We start from the raw sequence: 11,155 nt of genomic DNA, 5'->3' as shown, positions 1-11,155 counted from the left end.
AATTTTCTGTAACACAAATTAATATTCTGCAATTGTTAATGACACCAGTATATTACTACTAGTTGTCAAAGAAAAGAAACATTATATCACTACTATCTGTCAAATAGCATAAACCACTATTTGTTTTTCCAACCAGAATATGTCTTTATGAAATCACAGAAAATTAAATACAATGAAGATACCGAAAAAAAAATTTGTCTTAAGATTGTTGGAAAATCTTCACTGTAATTAATTAATTCTGTTTGTGTACTTAACAACAAACAGAGTAACAAAGAAATAAAGGAAATGAGAGAAATTTGTTTGATTACAAAAATCAAACTAGAAATAGAAATAAATAAATAAAAACAAATTTTATTTTGTTACAAAAATAAAATTAAAATCTGATTTAAATAAATAAATAAAACAGAATAATAAATTAAACAACTTACTTGATTAATGTCTTCGACTAATAATCTGATCAAGTCCAGTGTTTGACACTGTGTCCTTAAGACAGATTCGTCCTCTCTTCGGTGCTTTCAGAATATGGACGTCTATCTCCCAAGATGAAATGATCTACAACAAATATATGCAGCACTACAATATATTTGTACAATGAACACACTAAGTGTTTTATACTCTCTCTCACAAGAAAATAAGGCAACAAAATGAAGAATAAATTTGCAGAGCTATTAAAGACGAAAATTCTGAATGTTAAAATCAAATGAAGGGCTGATCTATTTATAGGCAGAATTGTGGCTGTTAGTTTTGAATTAAACAGGTGCAAAACCTGTTTGAATAGATATGATACCTGTTCAGTTTGAATAAACAGATACAAGTCTGTTGGGTTCAAAATTTGAACAGGTAAAAAGGGAAAGGGCCCTGTTTGGGTGTATAGGAAAAATCAGACCAGTGTATTTCCGGAATTAATTTGAATTCTGGATTTTATTTTTTGGAAAAATAAATTTTAATTTAAATGTTTTTAACCCAAAAAGATTAGTATTGGGCCGAACAAGTCCAACCCCAGGCCCAACCCGCCCGACCGGACGGCGACGGCGCGTGGTGATTTTTGGGTCCAATGGGTCTAGCCCATTTTGCCCATAACCTCCCTCTCCAAAACACATGGGTACCCCTTGGGGCACACCCCAAGTTCCAATCCCATGCTTTATAAACCCATTCAAAACTTCCCACCAAATCAATATGGGACAGGCCTTATTCAAACCTTTAAGGATTTTTCACAAAAACTCTATTTCCATGGAGCATACTTTGGTTTCAATTTCCCATTCACCCGGTAATAGTTTTGAGCAACCAAATATACCACGTGAATCACAACGCAGCATAGAACGCATTACCACTTTGACCCGTAAAAATCGACGCACGGATCCCACCTAAATAATAGACCAAAGTTGGGGAAAAATTCTAGTTTTACCCAGAATTTTCTCAACCATTTCCAACAAAATTATGCAAATATTCTAGAAAATAAATAACATTGAAAGAAATATATAGTTCTGTGTTTATTTAATTTTATGAAGCAAGTGACATGTAAAAATTCTAGAAAATTAGAAGCAAATCAACATGCAAATTATATCTAGAAATTTAAAACATATGAATTAATCTAGTATATGAAAATTATTGAATATAGTAATTATATTAGAAAATTAGAAACCAATTAGCATGTCACTATTAACCACAAAATGCCAACATTCATAAGCATGTGAAATTATAAAACTAAACTGTAGAGACTTTAATTTTTGGTAATTTCACTTGAAACCCTAAGCCTTAGGTTAATTGCATTTTAGTCCCAAATTTCATAAAATTTTACAAAATGGTCCAATAAAGAATAATTTTTCTGTATTTTTTTTTTGTATTATAATTAAATCCAAGAACACCACTTTATAATTGGAAATACCCTAAAACTTGGTTTTTATTTATTAACCTCCTAGTTTCAAAATTAATTCATACATTTTATTTTTTAGCCTATTTGAATATTAGTTATTTAAATCTTTATTATTTATTTGAGAAAATAAATATCTTTAAATAAATATTTTTACTATTTATTTTATTCTTTATTTGAGCAAATTAGTGGAACACAAAATATCTAGATATTTATGATTTCCTTTAGTCTTTAAGCAAGAGGGTAGAATGGTCTTTTTAACCCAAATTCATGGCCTATAAATTGAGAGTCTTGCCTCAATTCCACACCTATATTTAAGCAACCAAGGAGAGGGTGAGAAAAGGACAGTGTGATTAGGGGGAAGTAGAGAAGAAGAAGAAGAAGGAAAGAAAAAAAAGAGAGAGAGAATGAAGAAAAGGTGACTCAAGAAGGTAAAAACACACCCCCTCCCATGTCTTCTCCAATTCTTTCACCCATCTCATCCTATTGTCTAGATGCCCTCTTGTGTTGCATATTAATGGTAAATAGGGTTTTTGATATGTATGAAAAGTGTGGGTTTGATTTAGTGACTTTGCCTTACAAGTTTGTCAAATTATGCGTTGCTGCTGCAACTTCTCTAATTTAAAAGAACTATCAAACTTATTTATTTCTCAAATCTGAATTTAATTTAGGATATTTTGTGTGTTTAGAGTTTGTGATAATTTTATTAGCCCCTAATTGTGTGTTTTTAGGGCTTGGATATTTTGTTTAAAAATTTGGTCCTGAGTCTCTGAAAAATAGTCCACTTCTTTCAATTTTATAAAATTTCAGAAAAATCATCTCATGTGGGTACTTCTTTCAAAATTTAGAATTCTGAGTCCTCTTTCCAACAGAATTTATTTAGGTGAAAATCATCAGGTAGATTGAGAGGAAAGCTAGTTTTCCCAAAGGGTGACAAATCTGGACAGGTTTTTGAATATACCTTGTGAATGAATTTCTGGAGGTGCTGTGCAAATTCTGAGAATTGGAACTGAAACTAGACAAGTTGATTATTGTTTCCGTGCAATTTCAGGCCCTAATTTGACCTCAAAGTATTTTTACCAAAGCATTTGTGTTTGCCCTGTAGAACTGAATAATGTTGGAAATGGTGTTTTATTGTGTTATTTGTCTCCAAGTATTTCAAAGCATGCCTAATGTTGTTTGCTTGCCTTACCATACTTATGTATGATTATCATGGGCTATATTTCCTCTCTTATGTTTGTCTCTTGCTCTTTTATATTACCAAATTACAGAATGTGATTAACTTGCTTGGCAAAAGATCTAATAAACGGGAAATGATAAGGGGTTAGCAATGGGTGACGTTCACATTAGTGTTGTGGAATAATTTATACATATAAATGACATGAATTATGATGGGATTAAAACCAAATGAGTTAAGTCTTGCGCAAGCGGTCTAAGCGAGCCCCTACATTGACACATATGTATTCAGACTCTAAGCGGTGGTTTCAGGGTGTAAACGAGCCCTTTGGTATGGTATGTGCAGGGTGTAAGCGAGCCCTAGACACGATTTGAGTGTAAGTGAGCCCACTTGTTTGGCCGTCCCTTTTGAAGTCCATCAATGTCATTGACCGGTAAATAACCGGGTGGTGGGCATAGGTGGTAAGGTCTGCAAAGCAGCAAAATGGGGAGTTCGGAATAATCCGATGTTCAATCCGTGTCATTGGGTAGAAGGATCTCTTTGAGGGATTCTAGATATCTAGTCTAACTAGTAATTCATAGAACTATCGTATGTTATGTTACCCAATTTGTTCTGTGTATGGTTGATTGGTTGATAGAAGAAATGGGAGTGTGAGTGTCTTTACTAGGCATTCCAAGCTCATGGCGTGTCATGTCAGGTGATGTAGTAGTTTACAATGGTGAAGGTTATTTCGAAGGCAAATAAGATGAGGTATTGGAGCCGTGGTTCCTATGAAGACTTAGACTAGCAGTTTTTTTTTTTCCTTTTGACTTTTGGTTTAGCAATATTTTGGTAATCCTGTAATGGAACATAAATGAATTATCTGTGATATTAACTTTGGTTATATATGTATATTAAGATGTTTTGGTTATCTATCTTACTTTTGTTGTATTATTGTACATATTTAACGGTCCGAAAGTTGGGGTGTTACATAAACCCCAAGCAAATCATGCACATTTGTTAAACTGAACAACTATTGAATATAATTACTAAACAGTGGGCTTAAGCATATATAAACAAATTTATTTTATTTTAATTTCATAAACAAATTTTATACAATGTATGATAGACCCACATAGAAAATAACATAGTAGCATTTCTATTAAATTGATCATAAAATTCACACATACCATTACATATATGAATTTACTAATCTAAACATGGATCAGTTTTTTTTTTTTTTTTTAATTACTGAAGTGCAACAGTAGCTTATTCCAATTAATAATGTATTGGCCTATTTTGAAAAAATGGTAAAAAGTGATTTTTTGGCTTTTTTAGACAAATGATTTGGGAAATTGATAAAAAGTTACTTTTGATTTTTTTTATTAATATTTGTTTATGATATCAAATCATGATAAAATGACCAAACTACCCTTATCCAATTGAAAAATTACACATTTTCACCATGTCATTTTCTACCTATGGAGGGTAATTTCGTAATTTCTCTTTTGGCTTATAACCACAATCCCAAATCAATTTATGGCCAAAAAAAAGTTACTTTTAGCGTTTGAGCAATAAGCCAAAACGCCACTTATAACTGTGTCCCCAGAAAGAGCCAAAGGATCTATATGTACTAAATCTAAATTCCTAATCATGACTTCAAACAGTGGCCTCCTTTGAATAGCATGTAAAGAATCCGCATACAACACAGTGACCTATTCTAGAAAAAGAACAAAGCAGTTGCAATAATAATCCAATTTCTTAAAATACTATAGTAGTAGACTACGGAAACCAATTAATCTAGTACATACTGCAACTATGCTAGAGTGTAAATTTATTTTATATGAATCTATTTTTCTAGGCAAGTTGCACGTTGGAAGCCGGAGTTAAAATTTACTCGATGGGGGTGGATTCAGTGCATTCAGAGGCATACAAGGTTCTTGGAGGGATTACTCGAGTCGGTCAACAAAATGAACCAGGTTAGCTTTTTCCAGTGCCCACGAAAACATAGCTTCTTTAGCAATTTTGTTCTTCCTAGTCCTGTTCCTTGCTTGATATAAATTTGATTCTTTTTTAAATTTCAATGCAAATTTTTTTGAAGGACTTTATGATAATCATATTGATTTTACATGAAGATTAAAATAAAAAAAAAAAATCATTACTCAAGGTTGATCTGTGTTGGGGAGTGGTGGATTGGGTATCTTTTGTTAACATTGTTTCAGCCTTATCGTTTTTAACAAAACGCTTTTGAATTTCTAAAAGAAATTCACCGGCAACGGTAACATCCTCTGTTATTGCACCCCGAAAAACTTTTGGAATCCCACGCTTCATGATCATAAGACTTAGCCTGTTAGAACGATCCCACTTTTCAAAGTACACAGTTTCCTCAGGAGTACTTTGTGTAGTGAGAGCATTCGGTTTTGGCATCCTTAATGCCAAGTCTATGTCCATGCAGCCGAGAACAATCAATATGTTCTCTTTCCAGTCCTTAAAGTTTGTTCTATTTAACATTGGAACATTGTTCATGTTGGCAGAGATTGAAGTAGTCGACATTAAAGCTGAATCGAAAAGAAAATAAAAGGAATAAACAATTATACTCACATTAAGTTACCAAACAGATAATCTCTAAATAAATTAATTTAATGACAATATCTCAAGATACCTAGCACAACATTAATACCAAGCCTTTGGGTAGTGATATTAACTGTAAGTGGTATTCTTGTTGTAATGATCAAACATTGACAATAAGTTATGTCAAATAACAAATCAATCTTTTGATGGATTTATTATTCACATTAGGTTTCCTTGACAATTGGCACATGTTTATCACCACAAAATGTGTGTGTAATTCTGCCAAGTCTTAATCATGTCTTTGGACCGATAAATACCCGCATGAAATACACAGACATGAATTTCAAAACATTCCATATAAAACAATCTAGACAAGAGATATCACTTTTGTGACATCTTATTTGAATTGACTTATATTTAGAACATTAGAAAATTAAATTTCCATAGACGTTGAGGATTTAGAAAAATAAAACAGTGTTCTTATCTTTTTTTCACCTTGGGAAGGAACAGGGACCATAACCTTTTAAAGGTTATAATTGGTTTTCATAACTGAAAGGTAATGAAAACCAATAAATTAACCATTATTGGTTTTAAAACTGAAGGGTAATGAAAACCAATAAATTAACCATTATTGGTTTTAAAACTGAAAGGTAATGAAAACCAACTTTAACCAATATGTTTTAATTTCTATTTCTGCCCCTCATAGAAATAGAAATTATACAACTAGTATCTACACATTAGGTCCATAACACATATACCCTTAAGCCTATTAACTAAATTGAATCACTTAAATTGTAGGCTTCTTATAAATGATAACACCACATTTAATTATGTGGTCCCATTGAGACATTATCTAACATCTTCGGCTTATTTTCACAAAGCAGTTAGTCTTGTATTGAAGCCCATGTTTTATGTTCAACAGCATGGCATTTACAAACACATCAAGAATCAACAATAGCAATAAGGAAAACAGATTATGTTCCTAATTTACATTTTGAAAGTGGATAATTAGCCTAGCTACAGTGGGCTAAAATGAACGTGCAACGGCTCTCTAAATTTTGGTTCTCTAGTAGGGATGGCAATGGATAACCTACCCTGTGGGTATCCATGGAGACCCAACCCAAATACATGGGTTTTCTCCACTTTTTCTTATCCATTGGGTAGGGTAGGTGATATTCTTTAAATATCCACATGGGATGGGTCGGGGATGGGTACCCACTAATTTCCCCATATGTTTTTTTTTTTTTTTTTTTTTTTTTTTTTTAAGATTCACAACTAAAACTAAATATACATTCAATCTTTTTTCTTTTTTTTATTTATTTATTTTTTCAGGTTCACAACCAATTTTTTTTTTTTTTTTTTTTTTTTTTTTTTTTTTTTAAGATCCACAACCAAAGCTAAATATACCTCCAATCTTTTTTTATTTTATTTTTAAGGTTCACAACCATTTTTTTTTTAATTTTTAAGATTCACAACAAAAGCTAAATATACATTTAGTTTTTTTCCTTTTTTTAATTTTTTTAAGGTTCACAACCATTTTTTTTTTTAAGATTCACAACCAAAGCTAAATATATATTTAATTTTTTTTTTCTTTTTTTTTTTAATTTTTTTTTAAGGTTCACAACCATTTTTTTTTTTTTTTTAAGATTCACAACCAAAGCTATACATTCAATCTTATTTTATTTTATTTGGCTCAACAATAAAATCAAATACACATTAATTAACATTGTCACATTATTCTTGTCAAATTTTATGCATATCTAGAATTTTTTAAATTTATTTAAAAAAAATTAAGGACATTGTCTAGTGTAGGTTTTGGTTTGCTTTTCTATGTTATTTTATTTTGTTGTGTATTGTAATTTTCAGAATGGTTTGCTTGTTCTGAAATTTCAATTAACGAGTATGAATCTATTTGTTTTATGTTATCACACAATTTATATATATATATATATATATGAATGTATTTGAAAATAAGGAAATTGTAGAGAATCAAAACAAGCATGAGTTGTGATTGGTTAGAAATGATGGGTACATAGATTTATTTGCTAGAAAAACAAAAAGGGGATACAAAGTCATACTAAATAATTTTTTTTAAATTAAAAGAATTTTTCTTAGTTATGAACAGATTTAACTGAAATCAGCTTGTTTCCCAATGTTATGCTTCATTTATTTAGATAGAAAATATTTTTTAATGAAAAATATTTTTTATAAAAAAAATTCAAAATATATTTTTTTATATTTGGTGGTGGTGGTGATGGAACGAAGGTGAAAGTAGAAATTGTTACATAGTGGTGGTGTGATGGCGGCAGTGATGATGGTAGTGGCTATGGTGATAGTAGTGTGACAGTGAAAGTGAGAATAGTGGTGATGGTGTTGTGAAATTAGTAAAAATTTAATTGAAAAAATATTTTTTGTTTTTTAAAAGTAACAAACAACAAAATTCGTGGGGGACTAAAGGAAGAAGATGGAGGATGGATTGGGTGTGGTAATGCATAGATATCTTAAAATGAGTGGTTCAGATTTGTTAAAGGTATAATTAGATTTTGGATAAATTAAAATGAATTGTTCAAATTTGCTAAGAGAAAGATGGTTTAATGTCTAAATTGTCCGTGGCTAACAATTCCTTATTTATGCCCTGATGCAATTTAATATGAGTCTTATAATACTTTCTTCAAACAAACTTTTTGATTTTCTCAAAATTATATATTTGATTATTATAAAACAAACTTTTTAATTAATTAATTAATGTGTATTTGATTTTGTTGTTGAACCAAATAAAATAAAATAAGATTGAATGTATATTTAGCTTTTGTTGTGAACCTTAAAAAAATAAAAAATAAAATAAAAAAATAAGTTGTTAACATTAAATATATTAAAAAAGAAAGAAAAAAGATTGAAGGTATATTTAGCTAAAACCTTTATAAAAAAAAGACAAAAGAAAAACAGGAAGGTTGTTAACATTAAATATATTAAAAAAGAAAGAAAAAAGATTGAAGGTATATTTAACTTTTATTGTGAACCTTAAATAAAAAAATAAAAAAATAAAAAAAAAATTGTTAACATTAAATATATTAAAAAAGAAATAAAAAAGATTGAAGGTATATTTAACTTTTGTTGTGAACCTTAAAAAAATAAATAAATAAATAAATAAATAAATAAAAATTGTTAACATTAAATATATTAAAAAAAAAAGATTGAAGGTATATTTAACTTTTGTTGTGAACCTTAAAAAAAAAAAATTGTTGACATTAAATATATTTAAAAAGAAAGAAAAAAGATTGAAGGTATATTTAGTTTTTGTTGTGAACCTTAAAAAAAAAAAAAAAAAAAAAAAAAAAAAAAAAAGTGGTTGTTAACATTAAATATAAAAATTAAAAATGGGGATTAAAGTGGGTTGGGGAAAATCCATACCCATTAAAAAATGGGGAGGGTGGTACCCATGGGGAATGGGAATGGGAAATGGGAAAAATTTATTATAGGGGAATGGGGATGGGGAATTAATATCCACCCCATTGCCCCCCATTGCCATTCCTATTCTCTAGGCTCTTTAGACTATGTAAATGATGGATCAACATTATGTTATTATCATTTTGCTTTAATTTTAATGAACTAATACACATTCAAGTGGATGTCTTTTGGTGCATGTAGTTTGTTCAAGCTGGGACTTCTGCTGCAGATGTATGTGACCGACTAAAAGGGCTTTCAGAGCATGAGAGTCTATGAAGCACGGGTACTTCAAAAATAGTGTCGTACGAGTACCGAGTACTTACCGGGTGCAGGTACGCGTACCGGTACGGCGGTACGCGTACCGGTACGGCGGTACGCGTACCGGTACGGCGGTACGCGTACCGGGTATGGCAAAAGAGGGTCCGGTACGTTTGGCTTATTCGGGTACGGCACGGGTACGGCATGGGTACGGCGTGGGTACGCCATGGGTACGCCAAGGCCAATTTTTTTTTTTTTCTGCCCTTGCAAATTAGCAATTATTATTATTATTTTTTATTTTTTTTGGTGCCCTTGCAGATCAGTAATTTTGATGTTTCTCTGTTGTCCTGTTTGTCTGTATAAATTGTAGAAACATATCAACAAATGATTTTAATGTTTTTAAAAAGCAATTTGAACCAAAAAAAATAACAAGGCCTATAAAGGGTAGTTCTGTGTATGACTATGCATTATGCTTTTGCTTTAGATCCTCCTAGAATTTCTTTATAAAATCTTTAATCATAACAAACTTTTAAAGTTTATGCACAAAACATTAAAAATTGATACTGTATTAGTTGATTAGTAGTTGTTGGGAATGATGCAATTTTATGTATTATGCAAATTGCAATTGACAACCTGCACCAATTGAGAATTTTTTTCCTTTATTGTTGGTAATTAACTTTAAATCTTTATTTGGTCTCTTGTTATTTCTTTGGTCTCACCCTATAAAAATAGCAAATTGATGAGCAAAAAGAAAGATTTTAAAAATAAATTATGATCACAAATTCACAGTGCATAACATATCAAAGTGAGAGATTTCACAAATATTATTTTTAACGTTTAATGGTTTTAAATTATAGGAAAATGAGTACTTCTTTTTTTAGTTTTGATATTTAATTTTAATTTGTAGGTTGAATCCTTTAATGAAAATTATATTTAAAAAAAAATAAAAAAATATCGGCGTACCGTAGCCGTACCCGTATCGTACTTTTTTTGAGTTTTGCGGAATCGACGTACCCGCACTCGTACCCGTACCGTACTCGTACCCGCACCCGTGCTTCCTTGATGAGAGTGTTTGTGGGTCGAGAACTGCCCCATGTGATTCATGTGGGCGATCTGCCATGCTTAAGGAGATGGACATTCACCAAATTGCTGTTCATCAAAAGAATTAATCCGGAATTTGCTTTTCTGCTTTTGTATTCCTGGAACGGGTTTGTTAACTTATGTCTTCAAGGCTCTGGTTCATGTAGATTATTGCCAATGACGTCAGTACTGCTTCTACGGGGGCAGGGGCACGTAGAGCTCAATCTGATTGCATTGTTGCAGTTGTATTATTTTATGAATTCTTATTCAGGCATGTGGATCTACAAAAGCAATATAGTGAATTACAAGTGTTTTAGTTTTCTATTGATGTTGTGCATGTTGTCTCAAATCTGATAATCAAATGAATAGATTTTCTTTTCTCAATCGTAAAGTAATTTTCTTGTCTATTTTTGTTATAATGAACGTGATAGCTTATTTCTAGTTTGTTGGGAAGAGAATAATAGTATGTGTGGGGACATAAATTTTGAATGACGACACGTGGTCGAGGTGTTACCGAAGTGCCAGCCGGGGTGTCACGTGTCCTGATCATGATGCTGAGATGATTTTGGCTAAGCCGAGGTTATCTATGAGAATACCGGAATTCGGGATAAGCGGATAAGGGACAAGAGTCCTAGAATGAGAGAAGACTTCAGTTTGGATAAAGATAAGACTCTTAGAGAGTTTATCTCAATCCTACTGAGAGTCCAAGACTAGCAGTAATGCAGAGTCCATAGAAGTTAGGTTTTTATTAGGACTAGGTTTGTGTTGGCTAT

The 11,155-nt window shown here is 31.3% G+C and overlaps 1 long non-coding RNA gene across 1 annotated transcript; it reads left to right on the top strand.

The window, feature by feature from the left end:
• Positions 1–2,193: 2,193 nt before the first annotated feature.
• Positions 2,194–10,787, top strand: LOC114320061 (uncharacterized). Its single transcript, XR_003649669.2, has 3 exons — positions 2,194–2,301; positions 4,888–5,005; positions 9,246–10,787. It is a non-coding gene; the product is annotated as an uncharacterized LOC114320061 (long non-coding RNA).
• Positions 10,788–11,155: the final 368 nt, after the last annotated feature.

The sequence above is a fragment of the Camellia sinensis genome, chromosome 8 (assembly GCF_055761805.1).
Source record: "Camellia sinensis isolate YWXY chromosome 8, ASM5576180v1, whole genome shotgun sequence".
Classification (NCBI taxonomy): domain Eukaryota; kingdom Viridiplantae; phylum Streptophyta; class Magnoliopsida; order Ericales; family Theaceae; genus Camellia; species Camellia sinensis.
Note: the sequence above shows the minus strand (reverse complement) of the source record. Positions and strands in the feature narration are given on the sequence as shown.